Source organism: Phocoena sinus, chromosome 8, assembly GCF_008692025.1.
Source record: "Phocoena sinus isolate mPhoSin1 chromosome 8, mPhoSin1.pri, whole genome shotgun sequence".
NCBI lineage: Eukaryota > Metazoa > Chordata > Mammalia > Artiodactyla > Phocoenidae > Phocoena > Phocoena sinus.
This window is the reverse complement of record NC_045770.1, coordinates 29038076-29054667: the sequence shown is the minus strand read 5'-3', so window position 1 is coordinate 29054667 and position 16592 is coordinate 29038076. Positions and strand designations below refer to the sequence as shown.

At 37.6% G+C, this 16592-nt stretch overlaps 1 protein-coding gene across 4 annotated transcripts in view; it reads right to left on the bottom strand.

Annotated features, from left to right (window-relative positions):
* PDGFD (platelet derived growth factor D) overlaps nt 1–16592 on the bottom strand; it is a 246223-nt gene that overhangs the window by 125450 nt on the left and 104181 nt on the right. The gene's annotated exons all lie outside the window — the stretch shown is intronic.

Below are 16592 nucleotides of genomic sequence, written 5' to 3'. Positions count from 1 at the left end.
ACATGCCGCGGAGCGGCTAGGCCTGTGAGCCATGGCCGCTGAGCCTGTGTGTTTGGAGCCTGTGCTCCACAATGGGAGAGGCCACAACAGTGAGAGGCCCGCATACCGCAAAAAAAAAAAAAAAAAAAAAAATGCTTTCTCCTTTTGAAAAACATTCTAAACATTATTTCAGGTTGTAGCTAAGTGCTGTAAAGGCACATGTGGAAGTTTCAAATTGCACTATAACTTTCCATAGTTTTGTGAGGTCTAAAAAACTTGGCAGCCAACCAAATGAATGGGTTTAAGTCCTACAGGAAGTTCAGAGAATAGGTTAGTGATCAGTATCCTTTGAGATGCCATGAAGAACAGGTGAGGGGGTCAGATTAAATGCATTATGCTCATTACATTCATTTATAGTTGGCCACAAGGGTACTAGTGCATAGGCAAGGTAAATCTGCTATAGTTTTGATAGTGCCTAAGATGCACTGAGTTATTTCAGTCTACCAAGATACAAATGAACAAATTCAGCACACATTTCTGAGTGGACTACAGATTCCTGGACTCCATATGTAACGTCTCATCAATGAAAATCTGGGAGTATTTCTCTTAAAGGAACATTTTCCAAATTAGATTTAGTTGTATTTTAATAACTTTACTTGATACTCTAAAAAGCACAGGCATTTAACAGCTCAAATTCTAGGAGGCCCTGTCTTCATCTTGAGGGTAGCTTACTGGACCCAGAGGAATTTGGTCAACTAGATAGAAAGAAAAATACAACTCTAAATAGAAAATATTAAGGGACAGATTGCCCGAGAACATTTAAAATAATATAGGAGCAAATAGGTAAAGCTAAACATTAGAACCCTATTCTTATTCTGTCATTCATTTATTTTTCTTCTACCTTCTTCCTTGAATGAGCAAAGCTCACACTTTTTTTTTTTTTTTTTTTTTTTGGCAGTACGCGGGCCTCTCACTGTTGTGGCCTCTCCCGTTGTGGAGCACAGGCTCCGGACGCGCAGGCTCATCAGCCATGGCTCACGGGCCCAGCCGCTCCGCGGCATGTGGGATCTTCCTGGACCGGGGCACGAACCCGTGTCCCCTGCATCGGCAGGCAGACTCAACCACTGCGCCACCAGGGAAGCCCCGCAAAGCTCATATTTTTAACATATCACTCACTCTTCTGTCTCCTAGTTCACCTCAAACATTTTATACCTTCTTGTTCTCCCTATGGTGCCCATGTAAATGGAAACCAGCCTAAATGGAAGGTCACAAAACCTTAACTGATAGCTAGGCAGATGTGGGTGTTTAATTTTACAAGTATTCTAAGTCACTTATAGCTCTGGAAAGACCATCCTTTGCTATAGGCCATTCTCAAAGCTACCTTGTTTTCAGATCATACAAATCTGATTTGAGAGTATGCTGAGACCTAAGTCCAATTAGCTGCAAGTTATTCATTTGTTCATTCAATAACCAGATATTGAGAGCTAACAATGCACCAGGTACTGTCACTGCTTCAGGAGTTAGAAAAATAGTGGTACACAAGAATGACAAAGTAGTTGTCCTCTTGAAGCTTATTTTCCAATGGAAGTTTCAAACAATAATAAAAAATTACAATGATAATACCTATCATTTACGTAGCACTAGGTGACTCATTTTTGTTAAGCATGCATTTTAACTCATTTTATCTTTATAAAAATATGTAAGTACTAAACAATATCTCCATTTTAAAGGTTAGGACTCAGAGGAAAAGACAGGTTAAGGAAGTTGTCCAGGTCACAGAGTTAGTGTCTGCATCTAGGAGTTTGGGATCCAGAATCTATGTATAATATTTAATCAGTCTACCATATTACCTCTCAATAACAGTAAATAAACTATATATAATGTCTAGTAGAGATACATTCTATGAATAAGAATAAAGTACCATAAAGGAATAGAGAGCAATGAAAGAGGAGAGGATTCTACTTTAGATAAAATAGTCAGGGAAGTTCTTTCCAAGTAGATGATATTTGAGGAGAAACCTGGGTGATGAGGGAGAGGAACTCTCAGAAGGTCTGGGCAGAGAGCATTTCAGAAGAAGGAACAGCATTTCAGAAGAAGGAATGCAAAGGTCCTAAGGCAGAAGTAAATTAGGAGTATCAAAGAAGAGCAAGGAGATCAGTGGTTAGGGTGGAATAAGGGAGTAATCTAGAAGGGGTTAGATATGCAAGGCCTTGCAGTCTAAGTAAAGGGTTTGGATTTCATTCTAGGTGTTATGGGAAGCCACATAGGGCTTTTAAACAAGGGAAGACATTTGGTTTATTTTTTAAACACTTCTCTGGTTGCTTTGTTAAAAATAGAAGAGCTGAAGACTGGGCCCTTGATAAGCCCAGTAACTATAGGCTGAGCCGAGGAGGTGGAACCAGTGAAGGGGCCTAACAAAAAGTAAGAAAGGTGGGAGAAAAATAAAGAAAATCACATCTAAGAAGCCAAATGAAGAAACTGTTTCCTGAAGAACGGTGTGGTCACTGTGCTCAGTCCTGCTGGGAGGTTTGGAAGAGGGCTGAGAATTCATGGCTGGGTGTGGCAAGGTGAAGGTCATTGGTAACAAGAGTGACTTTGAGGGTGTGGTGGGTAAAGAAAGCTTAGTCTGAGGAGCTTATTGAGTCCATTGGGCCAGAGGAGGTGGGGAGAGCAATTACTGCCAGTTCTCTTAGGGAAGAATTATTTCAGGGAAGCAAGAAACACCATAGTAGATGAAGAGGCCATGAGAGCATTTCTTTTCCTATGAAAGGTAACTGAGTATATATGTTGAGAATAATCCAGTAGGAGAGAAAAACTGAGGAAGCAAGAGACAACAGGGATAACTCAAGGAGTACAGTCCTTGAGCATAAGGGAGGAATTGAGTCTTACAAGCAAAAGCTTGTGATGGGAAGGCGGGCAGAACATACAGGTGTAAAGACAGGCAGGTGGGCAGATCTGAGGGTGTGAAGATGAGCCAGTTCTCCTCTATCTTCTATTTTCAGGGTGAATTAAGAAGCAAGGGCCCCAGTTAATGGTGAGATGAAGGTAGGAAGTGTCAAAGGATTGAGAAGTAGGGAGAGCATGTGAAATAGTCATTTTATAGCATGAGAGAGTTCCTTAGCAGGAAAACTGGATAAGGGAAGTGGGCATTTTGATTCTAGCACCAATTTTGCCACTTACTGGACATGTACCTTTATGCAAGACACCAAACCTCTCTGGGCCTCAGTTTGCTCATAAGTGACAAGGTGTGGATGAGTACCACTTGGAGGCACCCACAAAGGTGTGGGGTACTTTGGGCTCTCCTGGCAACTAGTGACATTTAGAACACCAGGTCCAGGGTGCTCTAAGTCCTTTAGAGTATGGAATAATTCTGGAAGACAAATGGCTCTCCCCCCCAGATCTCCAGCAGTGCCCACCCCTGGTGAGAAACATGGGGGAGAGGATCACACCAGGCATTCTGCCAACTTTAGGTTCTATCTGTAACTTTCAGTGTTGATGTTAGGGGGAGCTAGCTCACAGGGATGGATAAACCATATATTCTTCTAATTCACCACCAATAATCATCACCCTCATCCTCAAAGCGTTTTTAGACTGAAAACAGGCTGCTAGCCAGACAAAATGAACACAAGTTGAATTTGCCCTTGTTATTTCCTCAGGCCTTAAAAGGTACTAATGAGCGCTGAAACGGTCTACAGATTACAGCCAGAGAAAGGAAGAACCAGTACAGGGTGATCCAGCAATGAAAATTCAGCTCTCTGTTATTTCAGAAACCATTGTCGTTAGCTACCACAATAATTAAACAGAAGTGCTGCCAGTGATAGTGTCCAACAGTAGCAAAGAAAGTTTGATACCCATGTACTGCCAGTATGGCAATAGCATCTCACTACCATAAAAAGAGAAAAAATAGGGCTTCCCTGGTGGCGCAGTGGTTGAGAGTCTGCCTGCCGATGCAGGGGACGCGGGTTCGTGCCCCGGTCCGGGAGGATCCCACATGCCGCGGAGCGGCTGGGCCCGTGAGCCATGGCCGCTGAGCCTGCGCGTCCGGAGCCTGTGCTTTGCAACGGGAGAGGCCACAACGGTGAGAGGCCCACGTAGCACAAAAAAAAAAAGAGAAAAAATAATTTTAATTATATTGACCATAAGGCCCCCAACAAGAACTGAGAATTAGTTAACAAGGATAAGGCAATTATTAAAGGCAATATATCACATTCTAATCAGTGAGGTGAGATGATCAGTGGGGTGCTGCAGGCATGGCTGTTAGTGACCTTTCTAGTTGACACCTTCATTAATGATGTGTATGAGGAAAACCAGCATGTAGATGGATTTGCAAAACTGATTCTACCTTGGGAGCTACTGCAAGTGCAAGTTTCCGACATCACAGTAATAACTTAAGTAGAAATGAATAGAGAGTTTCCTCGTAGGATTTAAAATTCAAGGTGGGCAATTATACAGTGAGATAACACAGACAGATAGGAAAAATTCTAGGTGAAAATCTTAAATAGTATGATGGTGATTCCTGGGGAAAAAAAATCAGTGATTGCACAGTTTCTCAAAGAGTCTTATTGCTGACATTTATCAAATAAAAATGCCTGCCAGATATTATATAGTATAAACTACTGTTTCATCTATAGAATGTAATCAATATAGTAAAAGTATACAAATAGTCAATGTGCTTTTATTTTGACTTTTCAAAAAAAATTTTTTTAAATTTACAATCTTTTCTATTGGGGTAAAATTCATATAGCATAAAATTAACCATTTTTAACAGAATGATTCAATGGCAATTAGTACAGTCACAATGTGGTGCAACCACCACCTCTATCCAGTTCCAAAACAGTTTCATTGCTTTGAAAGGAAAGCCTGTACACATTAAGTAGTTGTTCTACATTCCCCCTCCTCCTAGCCTCTGGCAACCACCAATCCATGTTTTGTCTCTATGGACTTTCATATTCTGGATATTTCATTTAAATAGAATCATACAATGTGTAACATTTTGTGTCTGGCTTCATTCACTTAGCATAACGTTCTCAAGGCTCATCTACCTTGAAGCATGTATCAGTACTTCACTTCTTTTTATGTCAGAAGCCTATAATTACATTATAATTACAATGTTAATTCAAATCATGGCATGGAGCTGCCTCTCAGTTCTGAGTGCCAACAATAAGCAGAACCCAACAGAAATCCAGCAAAGTCTACCTTATCTTGATTACTACAAGTCTTAAGGAAAGAAGAACAAAAAGGAGCTTATTTTATTAATTTTACTATCAAGAATCATTCATGAAACTGAAGATGTTACTGTTAGAAAGTCCTTTCTTTACTTAAGTGACATTTAGATCTTTACTAATGAGACATGATAAATACTCATTAATTATCAATTAACTAGAAGCTTTGGAATTCCCTAGCTAGTATGTAGAAGGCGCCCAGTAAATGGCTGTCGAGTAAATTGAAGTAGGAATCAAAGAGAATACGTGGGGGATTTTGGTGTTTGTTTATTTGTTTGTTCTTTTCTATCCAACTAGGGGTAATGCAAGGTGGTTGACATGAGCAAGCAGAGGGAGTTGTTTCTTTTTCTGGTGTCAGTCACATTAATTCTCAAAGTTATCATGAACCTGCTTCTAAACTGGTAGACTGATCCACATCAGGGCTGGTGAAACAGGTTGCTTTTGCATGAAGTGTCCTGAGTAGGTTATAGAAAGGGTCAGAGAGGATCTTTCTTCTTCCTTTTTTAATCTCCATCTCTATCCTGTGGGATCTTCATTCGAACTATCTTTAGCACAGAATTTCTATATTTTATTCACTGTCAGAGACACAGTGAAGTAACTTATGAGATAGAATATTGGTCTTAACTGTGATTTTCCACGCTATGATTTTAAGTCATACACTTTCTGCTATTTGCTTTATATGCTTATGATTTAATTGAATGAATAATTTCTTATTATGAGATGTGGAATAGTGAACTCCTTTTAAGAACCTCAGCCCATTGAATTGAAGTAAGATAGCAAGTAACTTGAGTTCTTAATGATACCTTTGAGGGGAAAAAAACGGGCCCTTTTTGTATTGTAAAAGTTTCAGAGAGAATACTAAGAAGTTGAGAGTGCATTTACAATGTATAGGTTTTCCTCCAAGGAGACATTATTTTGCTCTCTCTTGTACTTTAGTTAGGCAAAAACACTATGCAAAATAACTGAAATTTAACTCTTTGTTTGTGTCTGCCTTTCAAATATCTGTATTTTAAAAGCTGTGGCCATTTTATTTACTCACTTAAGTGAGTTGATAAGTCATTCCTACAAAAATTAATAGTTGCCCAGAAAGCTTTTAGAATATAATCAACTTATTACAAAAATGCTCCAGATCGGTATACTATTCCTATGGAAATGTGTTAAATAGCTATAATAGAAACAAACTGCAGATAAATTATTTGCATCCTTTAATGAAATTGCAGTCATCTGTAAAACCAATTGCATCCACAGAAAATTGAACTTTTGAACCACATCAGTTATTTAGAATATAGTTTGTAATGGTTGATACAGAACAAGAAGCACATATATTCAACAGAGCAGGATTTATAAACACTTGCATAATCCAGAGAAATCAAATCAGATATTATTCTGAGACACAAAACAACACATGCTCAGTATAAGATTTGATGAATCTATAAAATTGCTTGGAACAATGCCCCATTCATTGGAAGCTTCCAAATTGCAGGACAGTCTTGGTTATGATGGTACTTTGCCACATCACAGAGATAAAAGAGATCTACAGTATAGCACGAGGCAGAACATGTAATGCCTCTACTTATCAAGGTAAATGATACGTGAATTACAGAAGAAGAAAAAGAGGCCAGCAAAAGGAGGCATAGTACTTTTCATGAGATCAACTTGCTGGAAGCCTACAAGATGCACCATTCCAACACAATACTATCAGACAAACAGGTAGTCTCCAGAGAGCTCTAGATCAAATACTGCAGCAGCAAACACTGCCATACATGGATTACATATTTACTTCATAAATGGGTTTTACTATTGGGAAATGATTTCTGGGAAGGAGGAAGAAAGCTTCATGTTTCTGAGAAATAAAGTTCTGGTAAAATGATAGCTGCTTATTTGCATGATATACTTCATAGTTTGGTTGCCCAATGTTTTTATCCACACATACACTCTTGACCTTTACCAGTGGTGTTGTTTTAACTTCTTAGTTCTGCCTGATGTTGGTCAAAAGTGGTTAAAGAATCTATTTTCCCCATTAAATACGTGATAATTTAAAAGAAATAGGGCATCCATAACAAGAAAGTAAGCAAAAGTCTTGAGCAGGCAATGTAAACACATATATGAGAAACGGATAAAAACCATATTCAATCATATTAGAAATAAATTAAACACATGGGCAATGAGGTATCATTTGTAACATCAGAGTGGCAAAGCCTTTGGGTAAGGCACTTAGAGTAGAAATGGAGAAGCAAGACTAAAATGGTGAGGAATAAATAGGAGAGGAGAAAGTAATGACAGCAAATGTAGAGAATGTTTTCAAATTGTTTGGTTGCAGAGGAAGAGTGCCTGCTAGAGGGGAATAGAAGGGCAAAGGGAGAGTCTTTATTTGTTTTTAGATGGGAGATACAGGAATAAGTTAAAATGCAGAAGGAAGCCACCAGGAGTGGTGAAAGATAGAAGATTCAGAAGTGGTACCTGAGTGAGAATACTGGAGAGGAAGAGATGACAAAGAAGGTAAGGGGGAGAGATATGCCTTAGGCAAGAGAGGGGCCAGGCCAGGTACAGTAAGTACCTTAACATTCCTAAGCCCAGTTTCTTAACTTTAAATTAAGAATGACAATATCTGTCACTTAGAAAACATTATGCAAATAGCATCTGACATAAAAAAGTTTACTTTAATAAAAAAAATTTAATACAAACACTACCTGTTACTACCAGTGGCTTTTATGCAAATGTCGTATATATTCAAAAGCAAATTTTCTGGCAGGGAAAAGGACATGTTACATGTAACACAAAACAGCAATTCATTTCAAAGAATTCATTACAAGGAATTAACATTTATAACATTATTTAACATATAAATAACATTTATATATACACAGCATATGCTATTTATATAGTGTGTACACACACACACACACACACACACACACACACACAAAACAAAACAAAACAAAAAAACCCCCAAAAAACAGCCTGGCAAGCAGAGTAGATTCAGCAGCAGGTATTTATCAGGAAGAATGTAGATGTTAGAGTACACAGACATGGATTTGAATTCTGGCCCAGTTTGAATTCTGGTCAGTTTCTAGCTCTTTCTTATTCATTGCTGTATGTTTGACATCTAGTGTAGTGGCTGACTTAATAAATATTGTTGAAGGGATAAATGAATAAAGTTTCTTGACTCCTTGAGCTTTGGCCTCCTTATCTGTAAATAGAACTAATGATACTTCTAACTCAAGTGTGATATAAGGAACAGAAATAACATATTAAAACATATTAAAGTAGTAATACAGTGCCCGGCACATAACTGAAGCTATGTGGTAAATATCAATTGTTAGTAATAATAGTAAAAAAAAATATTATTTGAAGAATTAACAGAAAGGTTTAATGAATCAGAACTTTACTATTACAATTTGAAATACACCATTAATGTGATTAAAATATTTTTTAAACTTTTCCAGAAATTTTACCAAAGTGATATAACAGATATTAATATGTTATTTCCTCACTTTGAGTCCTTTGGAGGTGCCAACTACAGTGATCCAATGTGCTACAGAAATTACTACTGAAGCACAGGAATAATAGCACTGTTGCCATAGAAATGGCATTTCTCTCCTTTGTGCTCTTCATTTGGACGTGCTTCCTTCATGAGAGAAAACACACACACACTGAGAGTAACTTCTATTTTTTATTTATTTACTTTTATTTATTTATTTATTACATGTTCTTTTAAAACAACATGCCTTTAGGTTTGACATAAATACACTACCATGTGTAAAATAGATAGCTAGTGTGAACCTGCTGTATAGCACAGGGAGCTCAGCTTGGTGCTCTGTGATGACCTAGGTGGGGGGAGGGGGAAGGGAGGAGGGAGGTTCAAGAGGGAGGTGATATCGGTATATATATATAGCTGATTCACTTCATTTTACAGCAGAAACTAACACAACATTGTAATGCAATTTTACTCCAATAAAAAAAATGCCTAATAAAAAGCTAAAATCAACAAGCAGACCCAGATAATTCACCCACCCTCCAAGTTAAAAGATTATAATATGATATATAATTGGTAAAAACCCATTTATCTCAAAACTGATTATTGTTTTTACCTACATAAATCTATCAAACAATAAAGATTTTTAAAATGTAGAATGGAAAAGAGGGGATGAAGTAATCCATGTACATGTCAGATTATCTACAAATATGAACCCATCATATGTCCCAGTTGTGTCTTTTCTATTTTCTTTTTTTTTTTTTTCCCAGCCCTGCACTGTTCAAGTCCTAACCCACAGTGGCTGTGAATGTGACCTTATTTGGAAATTGGGTCTTTGCCGATGTAAGTAAGTTAAAGATCTTTGGATTCAGGGTGAGCCCTGAGTTTAATGACTGGCATCCTTATAAGAGTAAGGAGAGGAAAATTTGGGACACAGAGACACAGAGGGGAAGTCCACTTGAGAACACAGTCATCGGAGTGATGCAGCTACAAGCTCAGGAGCTCCAAGGGCTGTGCAATCCCCAGAAGCCTGGAGAGAGGCATGGAGCAGATTCTCCGACACAGACTCTGAAAGGAACAACCCTGAGGACACCTTGCTTTCAGACTTTTGCCCTCCACAGAGAATAAATTTCTGTTGTTTTAAGCCACCAAGTTTGTGGTAATTTGTTACAACAGACCTAGGAAACTAACACAGCATTTAGCCAGGTAAGGAAAGTGAAGGAAACTGACTTTTATTGAGCACTGACTATGCACCAAAAGCCACACTATTTTGCATTTAATCTCATTTAATCTCACAAAATCCTGGAGAGAAAAAAAATTGTTCCCTCTACAGGGGAAGAATTGACAGCTCAGAGAAGTGACTTTCTCTAATATTATTACCACTCTTAGATTCTAACAGAACACTAGTTCTAATTAATTATGGATTAGAGTAAAACATATTTTTCAGTGGTATTACAACTATTATACACTTTAGTAAAAATATTTTTCCTCTATAGCATGACAGCTGCTTCTAAGAAAACTCACCCAAATTACAGTTTAAAACAATTATTTCTTTCCATATTTATATATATTTTTAATAGATCTTTATTGGAGTATAATTGCTTCACAATACTGTGTTAGTTTCTGTTGCACAACAAAGCAAACCAGCCATATGCATACACATGTCCCCATATCCCCTCCCTCTTGAGCCTCCCTCCCACCCTCCCTATCCCACCCCTCTAGGTCATCACAAAGCACTGAGCCAATCTCCCTGTGTTATGCTGCTGCTTCCCACCAGCCAACTATTTTACATTCGGTAGTGTATATATGTTGATTTTAATAAAAAGTTTAAAACTATTATTTAATACAAAAGTCAACTTCATTTTTTATGTACTACGAATAAAAATTTGAAAATCAAATTTTAAATTGTTCAATATTATCAAAAACAAAATTCTTATGGATGAATCTAAAAAAATATGTGTAAGATTTGTATGCAGAAAACTATACAACATTGATAAGAAAAATTAAATACTGGAAGATCCAATATTGTTAAGATGTCAATTCCTCATAATTTAATATACGGAATTAAAGTAATTCCACTCTAAATCCAGCAGGAATTTCTTTGTGGGTAAAATTTGACAATCTGATTCTACAATTTATACATAAAACAAAGGGCTTAAAATAGCTAAAACGAATTTACAAAAGAAAAAAGTTGGAAGTCTCACAATACTTGATTTCAAGCCTTACTGCAAAGCTGCAGTAATCAACATGATTTGGTTTAGCACATAGACAGTCATATACATCCATAGACACGATAGGGAGTCCAGAAATAGATCCTTACATATATGGTCAGTTGATTTTCAACAAAGATGTCAAAGTGATCCAATGCAGAAAGACCTGTCTTTTCAATAAATGGTACTGGAACAATAAGGCATCCATATACACACACACAAATGGATCACAGATCTTAATATAAAGCCTTTAAAACTTCTAGGAGAAAATTTTTGTGACAAAGATTAGGCAAAGATTTCTTAGGTAGAACACAAAAAGCATGAACCATAAAACAAAATAAAATTAATAAATTTGGCCTCATCAAAATTAAAAACTCTTTAAAAAATGATTTAAGAAACCAAAAAGATAAACTTCAGACAGGGAGAAATTATTTGTAAAATATATATCTGATAAATATTCAATTATATATATATTAAAACTTTTACTAATAATGAGGAAAACAACCCATTAAAAAATGAGCAATAGATTTGAAGAGAAAGTTCACTACAGAGGTATGAGTGTTATGCGAGCACATGGAAAGATGCTCAATATCATTAGTCATTAGGGAAATGAAAATGAAAACCACAATAAGATATCAAGACACATCTACTAAAATGACTAAGATTATACAACAATGTCAACAGCTGACAACACTGAATGCTGGCAAAGATGTAGAACATCTAGAACTCTGATACACAATGGAGCAGCCACCGTGGAAAATGGTTTGGAGTTTCATATAAAGTTAAACATATACTCACCATACTAGTAGATACTTATGCCAAATAAATGACATCACAGACCTGTACACAAATGTTCACAGTAGTTTTATCCATAGCAGCCAAAAGCTGGAAACACCCACATGCCTATGGGCATTTAGATGTACACACCAATTATAGAATTTCCAAACAATGGAAAACCACTCAGCAATAAAAATGAATGAACTACGGATACATGCAAGAACATGGATAATCTGCAAAGCATATGCTACGTGAAAGAATCCAGACACACAAGGCTAAAAATGCTGCATGACTCCATTTATATGATATTCATGAAAAAGCAAACTACAGAGACAGAAAACAGATCAGAAACTGCCAGAACATGGGGTTGGGGGAGGGGATTGACTACAGAGAAGCATCAGAGAATGTTTTCAGGTGACAAGTTCCATATATTGATTGTGGTGATGGCTACACAACTGTTTACATTTGTCAAAACTCGACCCATACACCTAAAACTGGTGAATTTTACTATGTGTAAATTATACCTCAATAAATCTGCCTAAAAAATTATTTCAGTGGCAAAGAGGAGGGTTTGGAATTAGGGAGTTTCAGAGTAGCTATACAATAGCACTTGTTCTTCTGAGGCTTTATTAACACAGGTGTGTTCTGCAAAACCTCTGACATTCCGAAGCAAATACAAATCCTAAACATTCCCAAAGAAATAAAAATCTATATATGTATCTTTTACAAAAAAAATAAGGACTTTTAAAAAATAACTGTCAGCACTGTCATCACCATGCCATTCTTAAATATCCTGTTTTGATAAACTAAGCACAAAGTACAAGTGAAACACCCCCTCCCAGGTAAAAATAGCCCATAAAGTTTTAGTTCAGCTTTGTGATGGTATTATTATAAGATCTAGTTAATTCAAACCTAATTCTATTAATCTAGTTAATTCAAATCTAGTTCTCTAACTCAGTTACTGAGCTTTTCCAATTTACATGGTAAACATTCTCACTTTAGAGCAGTTTCTCATATGCTATTGCATTTTTTGTTGTTGTTGTTCTTCTTCTGAGACCCTGTCTGCCTAAGGAACTACAACTAATCCCTCAAGATGGCTCCAGCAGCCTTCCTCCCTGAGCTCTCTGCTGCTGTGTCGGGCTGATTCACCAGTCTCTCCCCCGAGCTCTAGGGCATCTAGTCTGTTTCCAGGATAGCACCCCTTTGACATTTTATTTGTCTCTTCTACTAAAATGATTAGTAGGGATTCTAGTTTATATATCTTTATTAGACCAACTCTTAGCAAAGTGTCTAACAGCTAGAAGGTGCTAAATACAAGTATGCTTTGAAAATACATCCTATCTTGAACATCAGTTGTCATTTCACTGTATGGGAGATTTAGCCCCTGCAAGAGACTGGCCTAAATGGACCATAGCCCATGGAGGGATTTCAGAATGAAATGGCATTTGAAGGACAACAGACTAAATTTTAATTTGATTTTGCTTGTCTGCTATTTGTTTCTGCTTCATAAAGACATGTGTCATCCCTAAAGACCTACTAATGGGGGGTTACATCAGAAACATACAGTGTTAGAGCTGCAAAGGATTATACAGATCCACTACATTATGAACCACATTCTGACTGTGTTCTGGCATCTTCACTTGTAGATCTGGGTTTTGCCCAGGTCAGCACCCAAGTGCAACCCAGATGTCCAGTTGCACTTGGGTGTAACTGTACCTTTCAGACCTTGCACATGTAGACTGACAGCATTCTGACCCATGTGGCTTCCTCCTACCTAGGCCAGGTTTCATCACCTCCTATAGACCAGGTAGGCATGGTCCTTTGGGCCACATGGCTGGCCTAGAAGCCTGGAAGAGTACAGTCCTGTTACACTGGGCCTGGGTCCCCATCTGGGTGGGATGAGGGGGGAGAGGTATCACTACTCTCTCATTACTTACTATTCTTCCCAGCAGGGCTGGGAAGGGCTGAAAGACTGCCTCCAAGTTGCTAATTCAGACCTAATTATACTGCCCATGGTAAAATTCTGCAGAGGTAGGCCACAAAGGGGAATTCTGACCGGCTCACTAGTAGAAATTCCTATATACACCTCTGCATGTCCAGCTTATTAGCAGAGCAATAAATGCTAAATATCTAGTTATTAGGTGAATGAACAAACCTATTATGTGCCATATCTGTTTCAGGAACCACATTTCTCATATGGCATATTTGCATGTGTATTCTTGATACATTTTAAATTAAGTTTCTCTGGTGGTTTTTTTTTCAAATTTTAGTGTCATTTTATTTAATAATTTTTTAAACATGTTTATTGGAATATAATTGCTTTACAATGGTGTGTTAGTTTCTGCTGTATAACAAAGCGAGTCAGCTATACATATACATATATCCCTATATCTCCTCCCTCTTGCCTCTCCTCCCACCCTCCCTATCCCACCCCTCTAGGTGGACACAAAGCACGGAGCTAATCTCCCTGTGCTATGCGGCTGCTTCCCACTAGCTATCTATTTTACATCTGGAAGTGAGAGAGTGGCATGGACATATATACACTCTCTGGTGTTTTTATTGTTTCAAGTAATTACAACTTAAAAACTAGCATGCCAAACCAAGATCAGTAGGTACTGTCCTCTTTTGTTTTCTGTTCACATTCTTTGTTGTGCTTCACAGAACAGTTCCTAATTGAGATACCATCCCCTCTAATCAAAGCTAAGCTTTTCACATATATACAATGGAATATTACTCAGACATTAAAAAGAATGGAATAATGCCATTTGCAGCAACATGGATGGACCTGGAGATTATCATATGAAGTAAAGTAAGTCAGACAGAGAAAGACAAATATCATATGATATTGCTTATATGCAGAATCTTAAAAAAAAATGATACAAATGAACTTATTTACAAAACAGAAACAGACTCACAGACTTAGAGAATGAACTTATGGTTACCAGCAGGGAAGAGTGTGGAAGGAGGGAAAGACTGGAAGTTTGGGATTGACATGTACACACTACTGTATTTAAAATAAAATGCTTTTCTATGATAAATAAATAAATAAGTAGATAGATACAAAGCTAAGCTTTTCTAAGGCAGAGGAGGTGCGGGTGGGGAAGCTCTTCAGTGACATTTTGTTGGATCTGAAGGATACTGGCTAGCAACTGCTGACTCCATCCCCAGCAGTTCCCAGAAAGCTCCCAATGTTTTCTCTGTCACTCGGAAACAAATACCTTCAACCAGCATTCCAGTTAAAGCCTTGGACCAGTTCTTCCTGCGATGTTTCTCATCCCTGTTGCTCTTCTTGGCCACAAAAAAGGCAAACTCTCCTCCTGTTCCTTCCTAATTTGTCTTCTGGTCTGGCTCTGTGCATCTTTTCTCCCTGACTCCATCTAATAAAGATTTTTCTGAATTCAAATAAAGTATGTGAAAATGAATAATCCGTGTTATCAACCTGATATGTAACAGCCCATTTAAGTTTTGAATTAAATTATGTTTTTCTGGTTAGATGAAAAAAATATCCAGGTGGCAGCTCAACACCTCAGAATACCTTAGAAATAATTACTTATATTAATTAAATATGCTTATCCACACTTAAATCCTAAATTTACTGTAGCTCCAAACCAGCTGAGAATTGACATAAAAAGAGAACAGATTATTGTGTTACTACCAATATCCTCTTAATAACTGCAATTAAAAAATAGTAAATTCATACCTATTTCCTGGGGACAAGGGGGCATGTTTGAAAAATCATGTTAAGGGGAGAAAATAAAAATGTCTTCAATCAGATTAATCACTATTATCCACAACATATATGCTAATGAACTTGCTGGTCACATACACAGCTTTCTCTAGAGATACAAATATAGAGTATCTGTCAGGGCTATTAATTTTTTCTCCCACATATTCTCATCAAACTTTGTGAACATCTATCATCTCTGAACCAAAAAACAGAACAAAACAAAATGCTCTCATTTCAAACCTCCATGTTTTGGGTTATATAAATAGTTTATGAGGAGCTTCCCCTGAGATCCAGCAAACTAGGGCAACTGCCCCAGGCTCCAAGCTTTGAAAAGGACTAATAGACATGTACTCAATTATGCTGCTAAATATTATAGAAAGAGGGTGAAGAGTAGCAGCCAATAAGGAAGGTAATTTTCTCCTGAAGCAAAAGATCTTGAGGCCTCTCTATAAGTACACACTCAGGAAACAGACTCCATCATCATCACCAGCATTAACTAAAACAGGATGCTTCTCAGTAAGTCCTTTAATGATTTGTCTTACCTTCTATGCTGTTTTAGATCTGTGTGCATGTGCGTGTGCGTGTGTGTGTGTGTGTGTGTGTGTGTGTGACAGAGAGAGAGAGAGAGACAGAGACAGAGACAGAGACAGAAAGAGACAGAGAGAAAGAGACAGACAGAGACAAAGACAGACAGAAACTTCACTTTGATAAAGAAGCAGAGGAAGAAGAGTAATGACTCTGGGTTCTACAATAATTAGATATGGGATCCTTGGGAACATTACTAAGTCACAGACTTCTTCATCCTGAAAAGTTAAGTGGAATTTTTTTTTCAATCATTATACCCGACACCACCAAAAACTCTATATTGCCTCAAAGAGCAGAGGATGAGGACAGTGGAGCGACAGTGGAGCAGCAGTGGAGGGAGGGAGAGGAATGAGGAATGAAGCAGGCAAGTTCAGAAAATGTGGGTAACTTGGTTGGGGCTTTATGGTCAGTGGTAGAGTCTGGATTTGAGCCTAGCTGCTGGGCTTCAAAGCCTCTGAACCTACCCCATGAAGTCCATAAGTCTGTGATTTTCAACATAAAGTCAGTGATAAAAGTACAGGTACATTCATAACATCTAAAATACAACTTTCATGGTGAATTTAACTATGTGTTTATAAGATAGAAAATAGAATAGTGCTGTCTTTACAATGTGTCCT